Source organism: Bos indicus, chromosome 15 (assembly GCF_029378745.1).
Source record: "Bos indicus isolate NIAB-ARS_2022 breed Sahiwal x Tharparkar chromosome 15, NIAB-ARS_B.indTharparkar_mat_pri_1.0, whole genome shotgun sequence".
NCBI lineage: Eukaryota > Metazoa > Chordata > Mammalia > Artiodactyla > Bovidae > Bos > Bos indicus.
The window spans coordinates 72,194,998-72,219,369 of NC_091774.1; the positions used below are offsets into that span (position 1 = coordinate 72,194,998).

The 24,372-nt window shown below is 37.7% G+C and overlaps 1 protein-coding gene and 1 long non-coding RNA gene across 6 annotated transcripts in view; one reads left to right on the forward strand and one right to left on the reverse strand.

The window, feature by feature from the left end:
* LRRC4C (leucine rich repeat containing 4C) overlaps positions 1–24,372 on the reverse strand; it is a 1,421,025-nt gene that overhangs the window by 1,295,879 nt on the left and 100,774 nt on the right. The window lies entirely within an intron of this gene.
* On the forward strand, positions 21,676–23,483 carry LOC109570006 (uncharacterized). Of its 2 annotated transcripts, none has more exons than XR_002182408.2 (3): positions 21,676–21,818; positions 22,211–22,312; positions 23,333–23,483. It is a non-coding gene; the product is annotated as an uncharacterized lncRNA (long non-coding RNA). The 2 variants fall into 2 exon arrangements; XR_002182409.2 differs by having other exon boundaries at positions 21,686–21,818; positions 22,211–22,274.

The window sequence follows — 24,372 nt, forward strand, 5'->3', positions numbered from 1 at the left end:
TCATATATGATATTTTCTTTGAAAATCCTATTTAAGTAAAGCAATCAGCATTTCTGTTTTCTTGTCTGAGAGTTTCACCTTTGACCTATATTCAGAGAAGGGCAAAATCTCAAAAAGGACTTAACTCTGGGAGGATAAAGTGATTGGATTTGAGTTCCTCTGTGTGTTCCCTACTTACCAAATCTCCTTGTTTTGGTGTCTCTTCTATACTGCTGTTCTACTGCTATACTATGTTCTAATTGGCACACAGGATAATTACGGGTGATTTGCAGATGTATTATGAACATTTCAAATAGTGAAGTCTATATTTAACATATACCAGAAAATCTATAGCTAGCAGAACAAAACCATGATTTTATCAATATTCTAGTTCAAAGGAGATTAAAGAAAAAAAGAGGAGAGGGAAAGCAAAATTAAAGGAAAAATCACAGATATTCAAAAATTGTAAAGATAGAATGCAACTGACTGAAACTCAGAAAATATTATTTTACAAGTCATGAAGCAGGTCACTATTGTATCAATTAAAAGAGATTAAAAATAAATAAATCTTACAGAAGGAAGATAAAGTGCCCAAGGCTTGCCAGTAATTCGCTCATCTGAAATTCAAACTCAGGCTTTCTGGTTCCAAAGCCTGTATATTTAAATATTTCACCACTTTGAGAATCTTCTCACCTATGCTTTTTCTAAAGCCATAAAAAACAAAACCATGCTTTATCCAAGCATCTCTTCCTCATCCTCCTGAACTATCTTAAAGCCCACTAGCACTGAGCTTCCACTTTCTGATTCCCCAAAACACTGTTAAGCTTCAATCTTTTCACCCATATCTATTTATCTACTGTTTTATCTACTGTTTTACTAACAGATTTATCTACGGTTAGCCAAGGAATTTGCAAGGGGATTGAAGTCAAATGGGGAAAAAATACATACATTCAGTGTCTACATTCATGGATTTTATAATCTTTTGAAGAAAACACATATTAAGTTTTTTTTCTTTTCTAAACATCTAATAAAAAGCTAAAATATGAATTACAGTATAGCTACATCTTTTTAAGAGACAGGAGATGGGAAGGAAGAAAGATCACGAAAAAAAGTCACCAAAGAAGTGATGTTTAATCTGACATTGAACAAAGAGAAAGAGTTAATTAAATGAATTGGCACGAGGTAAAGAGTACCCCTTGGTATCTCTAATTTTCTTGAAGAGATCTCTAGTCTTTCCCATTCAATTGTTTTCCTCTATTTATTTGCATTGATCTATGAGGAAGGCTTTCTTATCTCTTCTTGCTATTCTTTGGAACTCTGTATTCAGATGCTTATATCTTTCCTTTTCTCCTTTGCTTTTCTCTTCTCTTCTTTTCACAGCTATTGTAAGGCCTCCTCAGACAGCCATTTTGCTTTTTTGCATTTCTTTTCCATGGGGATGGTCTTGATCCCTGTCTCCTGTACAATGTAACGAACCACCTCCATACATAGTTTATCAGGCACTCTATCTATCGGATCTAGGCCCTTAAATCTATTTCTCACTTCCACTGTATTAAAGCAAGAGAGTTCCAGAAAAACATCTATTTCTGCTTTATTGACTATGCCAAAGCCTTTGACTGTGTGGATCACAATAAACTGTGGAAAATTCTGAAAGAGATGGGAATACCAGACCACCTGATCTGCCTCTTGAGAATTTGTATGCAGGTCAGGAAGCAACAGTTAGAACTGGACATGGAACAACAGACTAGTTCCAAATAGGAAAAGGAGTACGTCAAGGCTGTATATTGTCACTCTGCTTATTTAACTTCTATGCACAGTACATCATGAGAAATGCTGGACTGGAAAAACACAAACTGGAATCAAGATTGCCGGGAGAAATATCAATAACCTCAGATATGCAAATGATACCACCCTTATGGCAGAAAGTGAAGAGGAACTCAAAAGCCTTTTGATGAAAGTGAAAGAGGATAGTGAAAAGCTTGGTTTAAAGCTCAACATTCAGAAAATGAAGATCATGGCATCTGGTCCCATCACTTCATGGGAAATAGATGGGGAAACAGTGTCAGACTTTATTTTTGGGGCTCCAAAATCACTGCAGATGGTGACTGCAGCCATGAAATTAAAAGACACTTACTCCTTGGAAGGAAAGTTATGTCCAACCTAGATAGCATATTCAAAAGCAGAGACATTACTTTGCCAGCAAAGGTCTGTCTAGTCAAGGCTATGGTTTTTCCAGTGGTCATGTATAGATGTGAGAGTTGGACTGTGAAGAAAGCTGAGTGCCGAAGAACTGATGTTTTTGAACTGTGGTGTTGGAGAAAACTCTTGAGAGTCCCTTGGATGGCAAGGAGATCCAACCAGTCCATTCTGAAGGAGATCAGCCCTGGGATTTCTTTGGAAGAAATGATGCTAAAGCTGAAACTCCAGTACTTTGGCCACCTCATGCAAAGAGTTGACTCACTGGAAAAGACTCTGATGCTGGGAGGGATTGGGGGCAGGAGGAGAAGGGGAAAACAGAGGATGCGATGGCTGGATGGCATCACTGACTTGATGGATGTGAGTCTGAGTGAACTCCGGGAGTTGGTGATGGACAGGGAGGCCTGGCGTGCTGCGATTCATGGGGTCACAAAGATTCGGACACGACTGAGCAACTGAACTGAACTGAAAAAGTACCCACCAGAAGAAAAGCTTATACAAAGAATCTATAAGCGTTACAAAGAGAATTCGAGCAAAAGAAATAAAGCCCGTATTGCTGAAGTACAGCGAGAGAGTTAGAGGATGTTTCAGGGTTACTTCCTAGGAGGAAGTACGGGTAACTTATGTGGAGGCTTTTTTTGGTTTACATCATTATTTTCTATTCTGCACACATAAATCTTATGGATTCCTAATGGCAAAAGTTCTAAAAGCATAAATTTAAATACCAATTTATTCATCTCCTCCATGGAAACTACCACAATACTAGGCCCCAGTAGCATTAAATGAGTTGATATTAAAAGTAAATTATGAAAAAAAAAAAAAAAAAAGTAAATTATGACACTACAACAGGATATAAATGGTTTGAGCCTAAACCAGAAGGGTCTGTATTAAAATACAGGGTCTGTAATTAAAATTTTGAATGGTGTCATTACCAGGCAGTTTTCCAGGAAACACAGGCCTGGTTTTAAAACAGGAAGATGCCTGACCATTCCCACAGCCACCAGGCATAAGCAGATAGTCACGTCGTGAGCATGGTGATGCCAGCACAGCAGAGGGTTTCTCCAGGTCACTCAGTCGTGCTTGCGAAAGAGACATGGTGGCTTCACCCTGCTCACTGTTTACACTGTCATTCGTGTGAAATAGAAACATACGTCAAATCCAGAACATAACCCATTCCATCAACTTCATCTTTTGGTAGAAGTCAGAGGAAATACGTAACAACTTTCTGTACCCTCTTTTTTTTTGCAAATATATAAGCTTATATAATCAGTTTTGACTCGAAGTACATTACCACAACTAATAAAACCCATAGATCTTCACATCATTTTCCCATGAACATTAATGTCTTAAGTTTGAGCATCTTGCAGAATAGTTTCTTCTAAATACACAACCCAGGTAATTCCAGTCACTTAATTCCTTGTAACAGCAAAAAGCTAATTTGGCAATGATCCAAAATTATGTTTATGTGTGGAATATTAAAAGATTGATTTCAAGTTCTACTGGTGATTTGTGTTAAGTAAAAATTGTACATTAATTACAATGTCTAGGTACATTATATGGTTAATACCATTCAAATTCTGTCTCTGAATTCTGCTTTGAATTCTTAAATCTATAACTAAAGTTACTGACTAAATATATTTTTACTGCCATTAGGAAAAATAGCTCTGTGATTCTTAAAAAATATTTAGGGAAAATATCTTTCATTGAAAACTCACTCAGACAAACAAATAATAATGATTAAGATTCATCCATACATATACATATATAAAGTTTATATTTCTCACATTACTAGTTTCTATAAAGAGTAAGGAAATGTAGTTGAATCTAAAATAAAGCTTAACTTTCATTTAAAATGTTTAGTAAATGGACGAAAAGATCCTTCACTCATCAAAATGCTAATATCACTGGGGAAGGTCCAAGTGGTAGCCCATTCTTTGTGAGTTCAACATCGCACAACTAACTCCTTTACCACAGATCCCTCACACATTTTAAATTTGATTGCTCACAAATCATCTCTTTTCTAAGAAACAGCAGCATTTTCTCAAGCTCTGTGCTTCATATATAAAGAAACACTTTCTTGACTTATAAAGGCTAAAATAGAGAGAAAAGGTTCTTATTTTCCATTTTTTTAGCAAAAGAAAAGTAAGATAAAGGCAATAGACTCAACGCCAAGCATAGAAATAGTTCCAGCATAAATGTATTTAGGTGGAGAATTCTAAAAGTCACTGAAAATCTCTCTCTCTCTCTGAAGGTACTTGTATCTCTGTGGATCACAGCCTACCGATGGTCAGGATAAGTCTGCATTGCAGAATCACTCAGTCATTTAGGCTGCAGCTTCCTACTTAACCTTCTTTGATTTAAGATTTCTTTTTTTTTTAATGTGGATGACTTTCAAAGTCTTTATTGAATTTGTTACAATATGGCTTCTGTTTTATATTTTGGAAGTCACGTGGGATCTTAGTTCCTCGACCATGGATAGAATCCGCAACCTCTGCCCTGGAAGGGAAAGTCCTAACCACTGGACCACCAGGGAAGTCCCCCTATTTAATTTTCTTTACAAGGACATACCGATTTTAGGTTGCTGCTATAACAAGTTACTACAAAGTTAGTAACTTAGCACAAATCAGTTTCTCTGAAGGGACATCAGAGTGTCAGCAGGCCCCCTTGGAAGGCTCTAGGGGAGAATTCATTTCCTTGCTTTCTCCAGCTTCTAGAGTCACATGCCTAAGATTCCTTGGCTCACAGCTCCTTCCTCCATCTTCACAGCCAGCAGCGTAGTATCTTTTCTCTCTGAACCTACTTCCCTCCACTTCCATCTCAAGACTTTGTCTTCTACAGTATAATCTTCCCATCTCAAGATCACATCCTCAAAATCGCTTTTGCCACACAAGGCAACATTTACAGGTTCTAGGGGGTGAGAACCTGGATAAGTTTGGGGGCCATGACTCATCCTATCACAGGCAGGAAAGTGGATACCCTCCTTGGGTCTCTCTGAGTCCCATCCACCATGATTTAACATCTCTGCTTGGTAGCCCCCTGGTAATAAAAGTAAAGGTTTCCCCAGTGGCTCAGAAAGTAAAGAATCTGCCTGCAATGCAGCAGACCTGGGTTCTTTCCCTGGGTCAGGAAGATCCCCTGGAGAAGGGCATGGCTACCCACTCCAGTATTCTTGCCTGGAGAATTCCATGGAAAGAGGAGAGTGGCTACAGTCCATGGGGTCACAGAGAGTCAGACACAACTGAGTGATTAACTCTTTGGGTTTAAACAAAAAGGACCCCTTTTGCCTCTCTAGCTGTCCACATGTCATTCTCTTACTTCCTCAGAGCAGCTAGGTTTAAATGGACCTCCTTCCCACCCGAGTCTTCAGGGGTCAATAAGAGGTAAAGACATTTTCTCCTGTTCATTTGGTCATAATCTCAATCCTGGGGCATCTTCAGGTAGGGCAGTGACATTTGCTCATGGAATCAGAGGGTAGAGTGGAGGCTTAAAGGATCAGGTATGTGTTCATATCTTTACCTTAAGTTAGGTTTGTCTTCAAAATATTTATCATCAAGTTCTTAAAAGCAAAATAGACATTTCCAAGAATATAAGGTGTACAACCCCATTTAATACATCTTAAAGGAATAAGGCATCAAATATCATCTGAATCTGTACATTCTAATCCTCAATTCCACCCTAAATGGTCTTACTCTGAGTACTCCAACTGAATTAATTTGCCCTCCTAGGAATCAAGACCGTAGTCCCTGGCATGAATTAAACCAAATAGACCATTTACTATTATTTTAAAAGATTTATTTCTAATTTCCTATCCAATCATGCTTCTGTCTCTTAAAAGATGGACTAAGAGGTACATTAGCATTTTCAAGTGTCTAGTTGAGCTAATATGGATTTGAAATTTGAGCTAATTTGGAAAGCACCAAACCAAGAGAGGCTACAGAGCTCTGCCCACAGCAGGCAGAGGAAAGGCTTCCACAGTATAGTCACTGAAGGAAATTGTTTGACTGACTATAGTTTAAGTGATCACCTTACTTTCAGAGAGTCTAGTTGGCTGTTTGTGATCAGTTGTTTAAATTTCTTTTTCTCAGATAGAAGTGCATTTATAGGAACTGATTGGGTAAGGCTTCAGTTGACTTACATAGGCTACCAAGGCATTAGAGTCACTTCAGTCTAAGGTCCTCCTTATTTAATGAATTTAACATCTCCAAAAACATTCTTGGTTCATAGATATCATGAATAAAGAGAAAGAGGGAAGTGAATAATTTCTCTTTTTCTCCTTTATTTCTTTTATTGGTTATTTCTTGATTGGTGTTTCTTGAAGAGTAATTTTTCAATGTTACAACTTAATTTATTACCTTTTCTTCACCCTCTATTCTCCAACAAAAGGACTATTTCACTTTGGCTGCATAAGTGTTATCTATCACTAAATGGGCTGCCTGGCTTCTGATTGACACAAGCTTTAGCTAACAAGTTGTAATTACTTCTACAGTAGCCTTAGATGCCAGAGGAAATACATAAACCAAGGATTTAAAAAAAGATCTCATGCCAAGTTCCATAAGGAGTTATGAAAATCACATGCAGGCGCATCCACCTTGAAAATAGGAGTTCTATTCCAGTAGATACCTCCTAAGAAAAGGATCAAGCAGTTCAAGGGATAGAGTCTGCACTTGCAGAAAGCATGACCCCCTAGAATTCAGCTGGGTTTCATAAGAAGCTCATTATTCTGCAGATAAGCCCACTTGTAGATAGCCACAATTCTGCTCCTTTCCTGACACATAGCAAGCACTCAACAACATAGTTATTATTTCTTAGAATTAAATTTAGTTTAAGAATCTTATGGCAAAACCAAATTAAAAAAAAGAAGAATAAAAAGGTTGAATTACAACCACATACTAAAAACAGAACAGTGGGGGAAAAAAAAAGCACGTACATAAAAGAGGAAAGAATACACTAGAGACTATGATTGATCGTCAAATGCAATAAGAAAATTCAGGTGAAATAAAACTTTATGATATAAGCCAGTTACCAAAGGGAGAAGAGCCCAGAACAAAATTTATTGCTTGTTTTCACTTCAGATTGTTCAAAACAATAAATTAAGCTCTGTTTTTAAGAAATACTCTGAATAATATGTCTGAGTCAAAATGAAACTTGTTTTTCTCTCCTGAGTTTCTCTCATTTAGACATCAGAGGAAATTACCTGGTAAAATAAAATCCCCAAATAAAAATTCACTGAGTTAAAATCCAAACTCGTGGACACAGCTGGTATCTAAAACAGATATATAACTAACTGGGTCCCCTTGAAAATTTTTAACATTATTTCTGAAACTTAAATGGTGGGTGTGTGTGTGTGTGTGTGTGTGTGTGTGTGTGAGAGAGAGATATGTTCACTAGAGTATTATTTTTTTGTTCTGAAAAGCAGATAAATGTGAAATCACATTTTATAAGCCCCTTATATAACCGTGTTTAAAATATCAGCATCTGAACTGTGGTGTTGGAGAAGACTCTTGAGAGTCCCTTGGACTGCAAGGAGATCCAACCAGTCCATTCTGAAGGAGATCAGCCCTGGGATTTCTTTGGAAGGAATGATGCTAATGCTGAAACTCCAGGACTTTGGCCACCTCATGCGAAGAATTGACTCATTGGAAAAGACTCTGATGCTGGGAGGGATTGAGGGCAAGAGGAGAAGGGGACGACAGAGGACAAGATGGCTGGATGGCATCACTGACTCGATGGACGTGAGTCTGGGTGAACTCCGGGAGTTGGTGATGGACAGGGAGGCCTGGCGTGCTGCGATTCATGGGGTCGCAAAGAGTCGGACACGACCGAGCAACTGATCTGATCTGAACTGATCTGAACTCTGAGTTTTCATCACATGTTCTGGTCCTGCACATTCGATTTCTGGTGTATTACTGGAGAAAATCTGCCATCACACAATTGTGTTACCTTAGACACCAGGCAGCCTCATTCTCAGTGGGCCTAATTTCAAGTAGAAAAAAATGAATGATTTAATACCCAATCCAGCTGCATGATGGGACATCTGGTGAAGGAGCCTTTGGCTGATAACACTCAGGCTCAGGACTCAGGCCAAACTAAATCTGAATCCCAGCCCTTCTGACACTCATGTGACCTAGGGAAATATTTATTGCTCTGACCTTAATTTTTTTTTCTAATTTAAAATGAGTACAAAGATAGTACCAATACAGTTTGAGGTGAAAGTGTTAGTCACTCAGTCTTTTCAGCTCTTTGCAAACCCATGGACTGTAGCCCACCAGATTCCTCTTACCATGGAATTCTCCAGGAAAAGAATACTGGAGTGGGTTGCTATTTCCTTCTCCAGGGGATCAAAAGTTTGAGGTAGGATTCAATTAGATAATCCTGTACATTAAATGATTATTATAGTAATGCCTGGCCTAAAATGAGAACTGAATAAAGCTATTTTTACTTTTTATCCTGCCTGTTTAGTATTGATGCTTTCATAATTTCTGCTAGAAATGTTCGGCTCTTTATCTCCTTAGTAAATTATATGAAGATGTGTGTGTATAGTATTAGGAGATGTGTGTATGTGTGTGCATGTATATGTGAGAGCGTGCACACATGTGCACATACAAAATTAGGCTACCACTTCAAATTACTTATTCTTATAGCCTATTTTACACAGCAATGTTTGGTCGGAAACTAACCTTAACTGCAGACAAGGAAAAGTATAGAAGACAATCAGTTTTGATAAAAGGGGATAATTATTTAACTTAAACCAAATGGCAACCCACTCCAGTGTTCTTGCCTGGAGAATTCCAGGGATGGGGGAGCCTGGTGGGCTGCCATCTATGGGGTCACACAGAGTCGGACACAACTGAAGCGACTTAGCAACAGCAGCAGCAGCAAAGACCATATCATTTTGATGTTTGTGTTTTATTAGCATAATCTGAACTACCCTTATGTAATAATCTAACAGAGAATCTTAATATTTTAAATAAAAAAATTAACTGTAGTTTATAAGCTATGTTAATGTATGTTATTTAGTTCAGTCTTTAACCACTGAAATTAAGTTGACTATGGATATTATGGTCTGAATCGTGTCCCTCCAATATTTATATATCTAAGTCCTAAGCAACCAGGACCTCAGAATGTGACTGGGTTTGGAGATGGATCTTTAAAGAAGTAATTAAATTAAAATAAGTTCATTACAGTGGGCCCTAAGCCAAAACAACTGCTGTCCTGAAAACAACTGCTGTTCTGAAGAAGACCAGATTAGGACGCAGACACAGACAGAGGGAAGACGATGTGTGGATATAGAGGAAGACCGCCAGCCATCTGTCGGTCCAGGAGAGAGCCTTCCAAATAAACCAGCCCTGCTGACACTTTGATTTTGGACTTCCAGCCTCCAGAACGTGCATGCTTAAGTTGCTTCAGTTGTTTCCAACCCTCTGCAACCCTATGGACCGGAGCCTGCCAGGCTCCTCTGTCCATGGATTCTCCAGGCAAGAATACTGGAGTAGGTTGCCATGCCCTCCTCCAAGGGATCTTCCCAACCCAGGGGTCGAATCCATGTCTTTTAAGTCTCCTGTGTTGGCACGCAGGTTCTTTGTCACTAGTGCCACCTGGGAAGCCACCCAGACTGTGGTTCTTTTTCATGGCTTCGATAGAAAACCCATACAACTGATTATGCCTGTTTTATGGATGAAGCTAATAGACACTGAGCAGGTCATATGAGCTTCTTGCCTTAACACTGAAGAGAATAACTAACTGTTAACAGCCAGAATCAGAATTTGAATCTGTGTTCCTGAGAAGTCCAAGTTCTTTCCACCTTGACATGGTGCTTCTTGAGTAATCCAAAAACACAGAGATGGTGCCTTTAGAGCAAGGGTCACCAGCCCCCTGTTAGAAACCAGCTGATGAGCAGCAGGTGAGCTAGTGAAGCTTCATCTGTATTTACAGCTACTCCCCATCTACTTGTATTACCTCCTGTGCTCTGCCTCCTGTTAGGCCAGCAGCAGCATTAGAGTCTCATAGGAGCATCAACCCTAACCCTAAAGTCAAGGTGGAATATCCTGAGATTGCCACAAAAGAGAAATAAAGTGAAAAATAAAGGCAATGCACTTGAATCATCCTGAAACCATGCCCTCCCCACTCCCCTGGTCTGCAGAAAAATTGTTTTCCGTGAAACCAGTCCCTGATGACAGAAAGGCTGGGGACCACTGCTTTAGAAGAATAATGCACTGGATGGTGAAGCTTTTGTTGACTAGAAAGCAAGTCTCTATTTAGCTCAGCACATAGTCACATGTCACATATGTGGTGACAGAATCATGATTTTGCATGTCTCCACTCCTACCCCATTCCCTTATCTTTACTCTGTGATGTGACGAGGGGCATCCGACCTGGATGTAAATCCATATTTCCTGGCATGTGATTAAAAAATATCAATCTCAGAGCCTTCATCTAAGACCTGCTAAATTATAATCTTGGACAAGGCAGAGGAATGAGTCAAATAAGCTGTACTGGGACTTCCCTGGTGGTCCAGCGGTTAAGACTTTGCCTTCCAATGCAAGGGGTGTGGGTTTGATCCCCGGTCAGGAAGTTTGATCCCACATACCGCTTGGTCAAAGAAACAAAACATAAAACAGAAGCCATATTGTAACAAATTGAATAAAGACTTTAAAAATGACCCATATAAAAGAAAATCTTAAAAAAATGATAAGCTGTATTTTTTTAAAGAATATTCCCAGACAATTTTGACACAGGTAGCCAAGCAATATTTGGGAAGCCTAGCTACACATAGTGGAAAGACTATGAGTTTTGAATCAGATACGTATAAACTTTAATCTTAACTCTTCATTATAATTTAATAATTCTGAGTTTTAAATTCTTCACATGTGAAATGAAGGATAAAAATCACTGTAGACAATGGTGTATGCATGTGGATGCTTACCTACTGTATACATATTGTCATTTGTTATGTTTTTATTTTTTTAAACACTGAATATAGGCTCTGGAGGGCTTCCCAGTTGGTGCAGTAGTAGAATCCTCCTGCAATTCAGGAAACTATGGTTCAGTCCCTAGTCCGGGAAGATCCCCTAGAAAAGAAAATGGCTACCCAGTCCTGTATTCTTGCTGAGAAATCCCATGGACAGAGGAATTTGGCAGGTTATAGTCCAGGGGGTTGCAAAGAGTCAGACACGACTAAGCAGCTGAGCACTACAGGCCCTGGAACTCTGAACTGAAGCTCTGCTCTCAGCAGCTGCCTCATATTCGATCTCTGAGCATTGGTAACACTGGCCACAGAGAGCATGTCAAGGCCTCCCCACCATATGGGTTCCCAGTTATCCAGGCTATCAGTTTCACATTTGCCTTAATGATCCATGATCCCTCTTTCAAAAGGTTATCAGCCCCGGAAGAAAATTATCCCAGTAGGACATTCAGATTCTTACACAAGCCAGATTTCTGGACCAATAGCAATTCTCTTCCCTTAGTTTATAGCCAGAATGTGCCAAGTCATTTTACAAAGTGCTTGGGAAATTACTTCCAATGTGAGGAGCCAAATCCTCGTATTGAGTTAGCGTTTCATCTATTTCTGGTAGAAATTTCTCAGGGTTCTCAGATCCCAGGCTTTGAATCACAGCAGATATCTAAGCACCAATCATGGCAAGTTTCTGCTTTGTTTCAGAGACTTGAAAGCCAGAATCAGCTTGACAATTCTACACTCCAATAAACTGCCAACCGAACAGAATGAGATTCACCCATTATTCTTTCTGTCACTGTATCAGGAAAAATCAAAGTCCAATCTGCTTGGGTTTCAGCTTTTTCTAAAACTTTCCTTCCTCCCAGTCCCCTTTCTGCCATCCCTCTCATTCCTCTGAGAGTTTAATAGAACACCAGATTGGAGAAAAATCTCATAAAATGCCCAGCCATTCTGCATCTCTTTTAAACAAATCCTAACCATGGGACAAGAGATCAAAGAGCAGAAAAACTGATTCGTTCACCACCAAACTAAGTGAGGTGGTAGAGGTGGCAGTGTTTCCTCTAAGCTGAATGAGCCCAAGATTCTAAATAGCACCTCGGAAATGAGATTCTCAGCTGAGACTCTGAACACTTTCTTTTTCTTTTTTTTTTTTTTAGACCAAAATTTGGTTTTTATTTTTTATTTATTTATTTTTTAATTTTATTTTATTTTTAAACTTTACATAAGTGTATTAGTTTTGCCAAATATCAAAATGAATCCTTAACCCTGCTGGTCCAGTGGTTAAGACTTTGCCTTCCAATACAAGGGGTGTGGGTTTAATCCCTGGTCAGGGAGTTTTGCCCCCACATACCTCTTGGTCAAAAAACAAAACATAAAACAAAAGTCATATTGTAACAAATTCAATACAAACTTTAAAAATGACCCATATCAAAAAAAATCTAAAAAAAAAAAGGATAAGCTGTATTTTTTAAAGAATGTTAAGATAAACCATTATTGTTGTGATAAACCATTATTCAGTGTTGGTCTGCCAATAGTTAGGAATGGCCATGCCAATGAAACATAGGGAAAATCCTCTCTACTTAAGGGTGGAGATGGTTCATTCAAAATTCCTCGTGGGGATCAAAGAAGGGGAAAGAGGAAGGGACTCTTAGAGACTATTTCGTATTTGACTGTGGGGTGATAAAGCTCCATGCACTTTTAGGCTTTATAAGCCATCTTCTTTCTATTATCTGTTTCTGGAGGCATTTTTTTCCTGCATTCTAAATATCTATTGTAAGAAATCAGATGTTCGAAGACCTGTTACACCTGAGTTTTCTTAGTCAAATTGCTAAGAAATTTGACTACTCTTTAAAAGCATGTCTTCCTCTTCTCCATTCCCACACACATTTTTCTCCAAAGAAGTCATTTGAATGTAAAACATCCCCTTCCTCCAGAACTTCAGGTCTTTTTTGTTTAAGAAATAATGGTTGTGCACCAATTATATGCTAAGCAAAAATCTAAGTCCTGAATACAAATGATAAAATAAGCTCTTTTCCTTACAGAATGTGCAGTCTGGTGAGAGGAAAATTCACAGGGGAAAAAAAAAAAAAAAAGATAATTTGAGTACAATGCAGTAGTTTAGCATTTTACACAGAGTATTACAGAAGTATAGCAGAAGAACATTAAGCCCAACCTGGTATGGGAGTGGGTGGGTATACAACGATGTTAGAAGTAACAGCCAAGATCAAAGTTAATTTATCGAGATCTTTAAAATAGGGTATGGATAGGGAATGAAGAACAGGAGTTGGCGGTGACAGGTTGGGGGCAGGATTCAAGGTGGGTCTTTAAATGTATCAGTCTTAGGAATTGTTGACACACTGCTGATACAGTAAGACTGGTGGATGATGACGTTGAAGAGAAAGACTACATCTGAGTCATGGAGTGCTGAGATGCTGGTATGAGGAAGTGAAAGTGGAAGTCATTCAGTGGTGTCCGACTCTTTGCTACCCCCTTGGAATTCTCCAGGCCAGAATACTGGAGTGGGTAGCCTTTCCCTTCTCCAGGGGATCTTCCCAACCCAGGGATCAAACCCAGGTCTCCCACACTGCAGGTGGATTCTTTACCAGCTGAGCCTCAAGGGAAGCCCTTAGATGCATTTCTAGAAATGATGAATCCTCAGAGAAAAGTTCAAAGCAGGAAAGTGACATAATTCCATTTGCATTTTTGACAGTCTATGCCTCAAATATTATAAAGAATGGATTTATAAACAGAAAAGCAAGGTGCAAAGAGTACTAACTAGGAGGCTCTTGCAATATATTAGGTGAGAGTGGATGTGATTTCATCTCTCAATAGAGATGCAAACATATAGAAAACACATTGTTGAATTATTCAGCAAATAGATTTTTTTTCCCCAAAGTCAGTCAGTTTTCAATACAAGTCTTTAATAAGGAAAATCATTTCTATAGATTTACTACACACATTTAAAAAAAAGAAACGTTTCTTTGAATGAGCATATAAAAAGTTCATCTGGAGACTTCTCTGGTTGTCCAATGGTTAAGAATCTACTTGCCAAGGTAGGGGACTCAGGTTCATCCCTGATCTGAGAAGCTCCCACGTGCCTCAGAGCAACTAAGTCCATGCGCTTCAACTACAGAGCCTGTGCTCCATAGTCCATGAACCGCAACTCCTGAAGCCCTTGGGCCCTTGAGCCAGTGCTCCACAACAAGAGAAACCACTGCAATTAGAAGCCCGTGCAACTAGAGAGCAGCCCTGCTGGCTACAGCAAGAGAAAGCCCGAGTGCAGAGGTGAAGACCCAGTGCAGCCGAAAATAAATTTTTATTTTTTTTAAAAAAAGAATACCTTCTACTTAAAAAAAAAAAAAAAAAAAACCACTTCATTGGGTATAATTTTTAGTAAGACTGTAGATAACTCTACATGTGGAAACTCCACATTATTTAAATTATAATATAAGAACAAATTTTCTTTAGGCATTTTGCCTGCTCCTATCCCTCTATTAGCTTCTATTAAATAGAGAAGAGAATGTCAGTTTTACTGCTCATTTACTAAAATATCTGTGCTTGTTCCTGACCCTGATGGAACTTGCCTTGCTAAGAAAGATGAGTATTTCCCTGCTGGCTAAAAAATAAATAAATAAAATTAAAAATAAAATCTATTTCCACTATATATAGTTTCTCAAAAGGTTCTCAGCGTCTTTGATACATCAAATTTATCTTACCTGCCACCATCATCTTATTTCAAGCCCTGAAATCTGGGCAGGGATCATGTCATATTAACAATCACTCTTGGGAATGGTTGCTGATAAAACGTCCAAAACAATTTATTACATTTGATTTAGCCGCTATGCTATTTTGGAAACTCCTTTTTAGACCTACAGGAAGATAAATGTGTGCACAAAATAAAACCTTCCAAAACCTTCAAGTACCAGGATTCTGATTTTCCTTATATTGTGAAGCCAGATTCCAATGTCTAAAGATATAGAGAAACCAGGTTATTGATTCTGTTGAAAAATAGAGTGAGTAAAAGGCAGGTTTTGTATGTTGGGCTCAAAATCCAGGCTTCTGATATGTGGAAATCTACCTTACATCTCATCTGTGTGATACTAATCTTGAGGTTAATTGAGAAGACAACCAAACCAAAAGGAAAAAAAAAAACACATACTACCCTCTGCCTTCCAAATCATCAGATTGTCAAATGAGGATAATTCTTGTCATTATAGAGTACTGAAACTGAATCCTCTTCAAAGAGATTTTTCTTAACTGATGAAACATAAACAGCTAAACACTTAAGAGAAAAAATACACCAAGAATATACCAGAACTTTGCTGAGCTCCTGTACACTCAAGCCCTTTCAAAGACCTTCCTGGTCTTTGTAGATGTAGTTAACAAGACAGATGTAGTTAGCTCCTGCCACACTGATTTCCAAGAAAACAGAAACTGACAAGAGTTTGCACACGTGATTAGGACAGGTTGGAAGTGCTATATTTGGTTTGTGCAAAAGGAAAGGTAGCAAGTAATGAAGAGAAGAATAAGGTATTGAGCTCTTGCTATAAAGATTGTGTTATTTAGTCCCCACCACAAACATCTGAGACAACTGTTATTTGAGTGTAATTTTACCCAGTGAACTATGAAAAAACTAAAAGTTAGTGAGATTCATAACATATTCCATGGCATATACTGTTAATATGTGCATTTTTGATCAGGCATCTTAATTCAACAGGCTATTTCAGAAACAGGATTGTTTAGTGTATCCTGTTTGACAAGGCTAATTTTTACAACTAGGTCTTTTAACATTAGCCAAACTATATACTATTAAACTTTTAAGTTCATAAGAAAATCACTATGAAGTTAGAAAAACATTATTCTTACTCATTTCTGAGTGTAACCCCATCTCTGGCGCCCATTCCAATAGGCACATCCTTTGCTAGGGTAAATTTAGGCTGGTATAGGGTTGGAGAATATGAGGAGTGAAAAGTAAGTGATGTTTATTGGCAAGAGGGCACCTAAGAAGAAGTCCTAGACTTGCACATTTACAAATCAAATATATTTATATCTAATATATTCCAGAGAGAATTACAAATCACCCTAAGTAAATTTTTCACTCTCTAAAAAACTAACTGTAACTTAATGGCATGTATCTCAAATTAGTTTAATCATTAAACAGATTGAGCTACTTATTAATACAGCTTATTCTGTTTTTTAAATTTTAAAAAATCTAGAGGAAAAATACCTTTTACAGAGTTATGATTATGCTAACTCATTATCCATTTAACAAATATTTTGAAAGCTTATTAAGTTCTTTTCACCAACCAAATTGTGTGGGCGATAGATATAAGACATTTGGAGTGATTGAAGTCTATTTGGACCATAATATAATCTCTTGGGCTGCGATCCACATTGAGCAGTGAATCCCCAATTAAATATTTCACCAATTTTTCAGCAATTTTAGTAGCACAGATATCTTTATTAAAATTTCTTTGGATTCATAATTTTTAAAAATATATAATTTTATTGTATGTACACATACCTATGTATTTCTTAAAATATATTTATATATACATCAAAATGTGCATTTTAATGAAATATTAAATAAATTATTAAGAAATCTTTAATTTAGAAAATTGATATCCTTCACAATTTTGATGAACATTAAGGATATAGAAAGGGCCAGTGTTTTCTGTGCTTCACATCATTAGTTATAAAACATATTTTGCATTTTTATAGGGTTGTATCTACATAGCTATATTAAAATAATATTATCAGAATATTTCTTGTCAAGTTGCATTCTATGACTTGAATCCAGGGATCTACATGCCCGTAATCTTTTCACTGGGTGAGATTCCAAAATGTAGAAATAAAAAAATATTGAGTCTAGGGAGCAACAGAGGATGAGATGGCTGGATGGCATCACCAGTGCAATGGATATGAACTTGGGCAAACTCCGGGCGATGGTGAGCGACAGGGAGGCCTGGCATGCTGCAGTCCATGGGATCTCAAAGAGTCAGACATGCCTTAGCAACTGAACAGCAAAAACTTCTTTTACAAAACTCAGGACACACACTTATAAGATAATTGAAAAATCTACAAGCAGTAGCAGGCGTTTATTAGGATTGTGGATTAGGAGCTGAGTTCAAACAAATAAAAGGTCAGTACTTCATTAAATGTGTAAACATATTTCTACTTGATGTTCCTTTATTATACTATTGCCCAATATTCAGTAAAACACTGTCTTTGAGTGTTGCATAATACTAAACTAACTATATATCTATTAGTTTAAAAGTAATTTTAAAATGAACACATGTATGTATTAATACTTACATCAATATTTTGCTCACTATGTCAGTTAGAAGCCGTATTCAATAACATGGCATTAACCTCTTTTTGCCTGTGAAAGTGAAAGTTGCTCAGTCATGTTCAACTCTTTGTGACCCCATGGACTATACAGTCCATGGAATTCTCCAGGCCAGAATACCGGAGTGGGTAGCTGTTCTCTTCTCCAGGGGATCTTCCCAACCAGGGATCAAACCCATGTCTCCCGCACTGCAGGCGCATTCTTTACCTGCTAAGCCACAAGGGAAGCCTCCTGATTTTATTTTTATTTTTGCCTGTAGTTCAATCTTAAACTCCAGCATTTTACATCTGAAGTAGTTAAGGCAAAATGTTAATAGCATCATCTGGATCCCTTGTTTATATACATGATCTTGCTGACTTCCTTGAGCCTCTAGACTTTGGAGTTGAAATGTTCTGAACCATCTGTATGGCTCTTCTTAATTAACAGGATTCCTAAGCAGCTTATATACCTAAGTTTGGGGCTGCTATTTTTAATCTCATGTTCTCTTCTATTTTGTTACTCTTTACTTGAGCAATCTCCAGGATCACTAGATGTACCAGAATAATCACACTATGACATATTAGGAGCCCATGTTGTATAATCTTATATCAGATGTAAGGGATCTACTGATTTTATGCATATTTTTCAGGAGAAGAAAAAAATATTTATTTAATTGTTGTCACTCAGTTGCTAAGTTGTGTCTGACTCTTTGTGTCCCCATGAACTGCAGCACACCAGGTTTCCCTGTCCTATGCCATCTCCTGGAGTTTGCTCAAACTCATGTCCATAGAATCGGTGATGCCATTCAAATTTCTATTTATTTATTTAATAGGGATGGAAAAAATCTAATCCACATCTAATTGAATCAAACCCGCATCTCCCGTATCTGTTGCATTGCAGGGAGATTCTTTATCCTGAGCCATTGGGGAAGTCCAATAGGCCATTAAAAGATATGGAAGGAGAGAGGAATAAGTCAAATGACATCAAGAAGAAATAACTATATAAACTTAGAAGATGGAAGGCAACAGATATAATAGGAGAAAAGTAAAAAAAAAAAACTGTTCTTAAAAATGAAGACTCAGATAAATAAAGATAGAACATAACTAAGTGAAATGTGTGGACATTTATTGAGTTCTAGTTCAAACAAACCAGCAGTGAAATACACTGTGGAGAGACTTAGAGGGAACTGAATATGGGCAGGATATTAGACTATTCTGAGAAATTATTGTTAATTTTTATTTTAGCATAATATTATTATAAATACATAGGAACATTGTAGAGAGATTCAATGGAAATATTTAGGAATAAAAAAGCTTGATATATGTAGTTTATTACAAAATAGTCCAGGAAAGCAATTAGTGAAGAAAATATGACGAAATATCAAAAAGTGCTAGTAGGTGATGGAGTCAAGTATTTATATCTACTATTATTCTATATATTGGAAACTACCATAATTAAATAGAAGAAAATAAGAAAAATCCTAATGCCAGTTACTAACAGGAAAGCAGCAATGGTGATATACATAAGTTCCTATTCCCTGTGATGGTTCTGTTCAGGAATGGAGGAAATATATATTTGCTAGAAGCATCACCTTCAGACTGACTTATTGTGACTAGAAGTAGAATGCTGTACTGGAGAATACACAAAAGTGCAGTTCAAGGCTAAGATACAAGGCTAAGGAATACAAAGCGTCCGGAGAATCACTTATGCTGAATCAGTATGACCAATATTCAGTTTCATCCATCCATTCATTCATCCAACAAACATCTGAGAGACATGCTTTGTGTATATCTCTCATGATATAAATATGAGAATGACACAGTTAACTCCCTCACCAGATCAGGACGGCAGGAAGACAGTCAAACTGATACACCACAATTCTACACAAGTGTGAATTGAATAACTATGACGCAGAGGAGAGGGAGTAATTAGTTTTGCCTCTACGTCTGTGGTATCTTACGCATTTATTATTGCAGAGGGAAGAAACAACCTAGGCAGAGAGAATAATAAATAAAAATATCTCCAGATGACCTACGTGATTTCAAGACTACTCAGAAACTGAGTATGAACTTTGGCTAGACCACTTAACATATGATGTTGAATAGGAAATTTTGGATCAGACTATAAATTCTTTTGTATGTCAGATTGAGGAATTCATCTATAATTTGACATTTTATTTTAATACAATGTTACAAACATTAATGAGAATCTACTTTGTAGCACAGGCAAGTCTACTCAGTGCTCTGTGGTGACCTAAATGGGAAGGGAATTCAAGAAATAGGGGATATATGTGTATGTGTGACTGATTCACTTTGCTGAACAGCAGAGACTAACACAACATTGTGAGGCAACTAGCTCCAATGAAAATTAATTTAAAAAATTCCAGCTTATGTCAGCTGACAGGAATCTCACACTAAGGAGATTAGCATTAATTTTATTTGTATGAAGTGTTCTCCTCCTGAAGAAATTTATTCTGTAGAGAAAGCAAATAAAAATTTTAAACTCTAAAAATGGACCGAGTTCCCCGGAGAATTGTAATATAAACACTCATTGCACTTTTCTTTCAGTTCCTCCTCTTTGCCTGGCCACAGGGGAGTGAATTTGCAAAGAAAATGTCACTTTGCCATCCTTGCTTCTCTGCACAAATTGAGGCTTTCTCGTAGAAGAAAGAAATAACAGGTCTGCGGTGCCTTGCAGCCCTACAGACTGCCCACATGTCTACGCAAAGGGCTGAGAGGTAATCCGAAGAGGTGACACACAGCCTCAGTTCTGCAAAAATAGATTCTAACTAATGACCGGACTATAAACGTTGGCTCCCAGGAGATAATTATCTTATCTCCAACAGGAATAATGATCATATAATTTGAAAATGGTTTGAAACTGGGTATATTTTAATAACTCACAATAATAGTAAAATAAATTATATCCATAAAAGAGCATATCCCCTACACCCTAATGTATATTTGTAAATAATTATTAGAGATGCAAAGAATGCAAATTGTACATTTTAAATTTTCTAAATATGTGCATATAATATATATAAACATACATATACATAGAAAAAATACACATAAATTAATACAAATAGTTTTGTTTAAGTAATGAGATTATGAGTGATTTAAATATTCTTCTTATACTGTGTTCATATTTTATGTTTTTCTTATAGATAGCTATTTAGAGGGATGTGCATGCTAAGCCACTTCAGTCATGTCTGACTTTCTCCAACTCTATGGACTGTAGCTGACCAGGTTCCTCTGGCCACGAGATCCTCCAGGCATGAATACTAGAGTGTGCTGCCATGCCCTCTTCCAGGGAATCTTCCCAACCCAAGGATCGAACCTGCTTCTCTTTACATCTCCTGCATTGTCAGGCAGGTTCTTTACCACTAGCACCCTCTGGGAAGCCCAGAGAGATAGACAGACAGACTGACAGACAAAATCACTGGTCTTAATGGATAACAGAGATAAAAGAACAGAAGCAATTAATTTTCAACAAAAAAATATTATGGAAGGGGGGATTCCTAGTTAGTAATAGTATATGGGTTAAATCTAATACTCCAATTTTCTGAATTCTGAACTGTTCTCTCAATAGCCTATTTGCCTGGGGCAGGGCCACAGTCCAGAATATGCCCATACAAGATCTGTAGCCACCCAGGAAATGAAGTTTTTGCTTTACCTCCATGATTTATAGGCCATGAAGGTTTCAGGAAAACGATAAGCAAAATGATGTTACTCTTCAATTAACCACCCATTAAATTCCCCTCCTTTTCTTCCCTTCATTCTTCCAACAAATATTCATTAATGATTACTGTCTGCCAAGCACTAGGCTAAGGTCCACAATCAAACTGATAATAAAAGATACAAAGCCACCCACACACACATGGTACAGAATCATTCAAGAGGACAGATTGAAATGAATCCCAGGAATAAGTGTCAGAAAGCAGAATTTCAACTCAGAGTGCAAAAAGTTAGGTGATTTTCTTCCAAATACACAATATTGAGATTGGCAGTTGTCAGAGCCATCTGGAAAACTCTTGACATGTCTGACCACTGAGGTGTCATATGCCTCGGTGTGGCCGGCTGGGAACCCACCATCTATTAAAGTCCAGGTCTGTTATCTGTGCTGCCACTCAGTGGCTTTACCATAATAGCACCTTTTCAGCTTTTTCCCATTTGAGAGCACCCTTATCAATAGCCAAGGCAAAACTGGATGTGCCAAGAGGCAACTGGCCTCTTGAACTGTGGCGTAATCCCCATTCTATTGAATGTTAGGTGTGTTAATATGGAGGTTCCGCTGCATGTTCCTGTTTAATTGCACATAAAAAGAAGAAAGGCATCCAGAAGGGAGAAACAATTGCCTAAGGTGAGTCTCCCTTGGATCTGCAGAAATATATTTAATTATGAGTGAGGCAATTTATATTCAAATGAGACCTGGGCTTCAATACAAAAAGCAGTAAGCAAAGAGGTGGGGTAGGGACAAAAGTCCAGGAAGACTTTAATCTAAAAGAGGCAGATGCCACATTCTACTAAGAACCGGGGAAATGAAGAAAGAGGAACGCCTGGACCCAGAGTGCCCCAAGGAATGAGAAGTTTTACAATGTAAATTGTTTTCTTTCCTTTCTTTGGCCTCTGAAGACTAAAAGGCTAGTGGTACTGAAAATAGCTCCATTCCACAAAGTGCTGCATTAATTTTGTGATTTCTAAGGGCCTCTCTTTTAGAAAACCTATCCTAAAAGCAGCATTTATTTTTTACAGGTGAAGAGCAGAATGACAGAGCTGTTCATTTCTTAAGACTACCTACCTTGTGGAGCCAACTCTGGTAAAAGTGCATGTCGGATAAGAAGTGCAAGTTTCGGGGTAATAAAGGGTTTATCCCTTTAATACCTCAGACCAAAAAGAACAGATATTTTAGATACAAATATTTCAAACATGGGTTAAACATTTCCTTGGATTTCAAATTACGCCAAATACAATTTAACCTTTTCAATGATTATTATGAAGATAAATGAGTTCATTGAGTCATAAACACAACTAGCCTAAAGAGCTATTCCCAGTAACCAAGACACTAATTTTTAGCTTAAAAATTAAATTAGAAATCTTTATTTTCCTAAGTTAAAAAAAAATCAGTGATATGCCTAAAAGTCAATATTTCTGTACATCAAGACTGTTACGAATAGAGACAAAATAAGAAAGAAGGTTAAGAGGAAGTTTATTTTTTCCTCATATTACTTTTATGATTTTTCCAGCGCATCCCTCTCTGTATATTTCCTTCTGTATACCCCAGCGTCTTGTACACACATACACACACGTTAACTCATACACTCAAACTTTATCCCCCATCGCAGTGGGACCTTGTTCCTAGGACTTTCTACAACAGTGAAGAGAAGAAAGAATTATTATCTGACTGGGCTCACCTCTTTTGGATTAGTAACTCCCAAGTAACTTGTCACTTGCACTGTAGTTAAATATAGCCTGCATATGGTTCAAAACATCTGTGATTTTACATTCCTGCATAAATTATTTTGTACAGTGGAGTTACTGCAGAAAGTACCCTCCCATCTCCATGGTTACCAATCCTTCCTGTAGAGTTCTGAATTCCCATGTACTGTTAGTACAATCACAGACATGTAGAAATAAAATTCAGAGACACACATTTCTTAAGCCAACATGATAATGGCCAGTGGTACTGGTGGTTAGCAGAAAGTTAGCAGTTGAAGAGGATTGATTGCCTTCGATTTCCTCAGAAATTAACATTGAACATGTTTAGTCTCTAAGTCATGTCCTACTCTTTTGCATGAACTGTAGCCCGCCAGGCTCTTCTGTCTATGGGATTTCCCAGGCGAGGATACTGAAGTAGGTTGTCATTTCCTTCTCCAGGTGACCTTCCTGACCCAGGGATCCAACCCAAGTCTCCTGCATTGGCAGACAGATTCTCACCACTGTGCCGCCTGGGAAGCCCAACACTGGGCATAAGATAAGCATTTTGCATAAATCATATAGAATAAAGTTAAATAAAATAGCTACATTATTCAAGAGTGGTTAAAGATCCTTTCATTGGACTTAAGTCCACTTGAAGTCATTGTTCACAGCTTTTGATGTTCAAGCCTATCTCAAAAATCTTTAAGGTACATAGTCACTTTCTTCTGGAATTGTTTCCTCATGTTCCTGCCTCAGAGTCCCTGACCTGGGTACATACAAGCAGAGATAAAAAAATAAGTTTAATAAATGAAGAATTCAAAAGGCAAAATAAATGTGGAGCAGGAATTTAAATACTCACCAAAATAGTTAAATAATATCTATGTCCTCCTAATTGTTCTCAATATGAAATTTAGTTTTCTCTTTAGTCTTCCTGCCTAAAACCAGCTGGGTTTCCTTCCTTCCTTCCAATAGAGAAATGCAAGATAAAACCCAGTGATCCCACAATGCTCTAAGGTTCATCCAGAAATACACACACACACACACACACACACACACACACACACACACACAACTATTGCTCTTGAATGATACTTACACAAAAGGTAAGAAAAAACTGTTGTGCTTTGAGAACTTTTAATGACAGATGTTAACTGAAGGGCAGGGTTGACAAGGGGGTAATTCAGGGTTGAGGAAGCACAGTGTTGAGGTAAACAACTGAAAAATTAAACCTGTATTTATATTGGATGCTTGTGAACAGAGAAAGCCTTTTTAACAGTGTCCCATTTCCTAAAACATACTAGATTCTTTGTATCATAAGTTGACATCTTTTAGTAATTAAAAGAGAGGAAAATTGCACAGTTCAGCTACCTGAGAAGGATGAATCAATTTCATTGGAGTGCAAATTTGTTTGTTTTGTTTATTGATTACTTACAAGGAAAACTCACCCTCATCTATGTCTCATTTGATATTCTCTCTCATACTGGGAGAAAAAAATGACA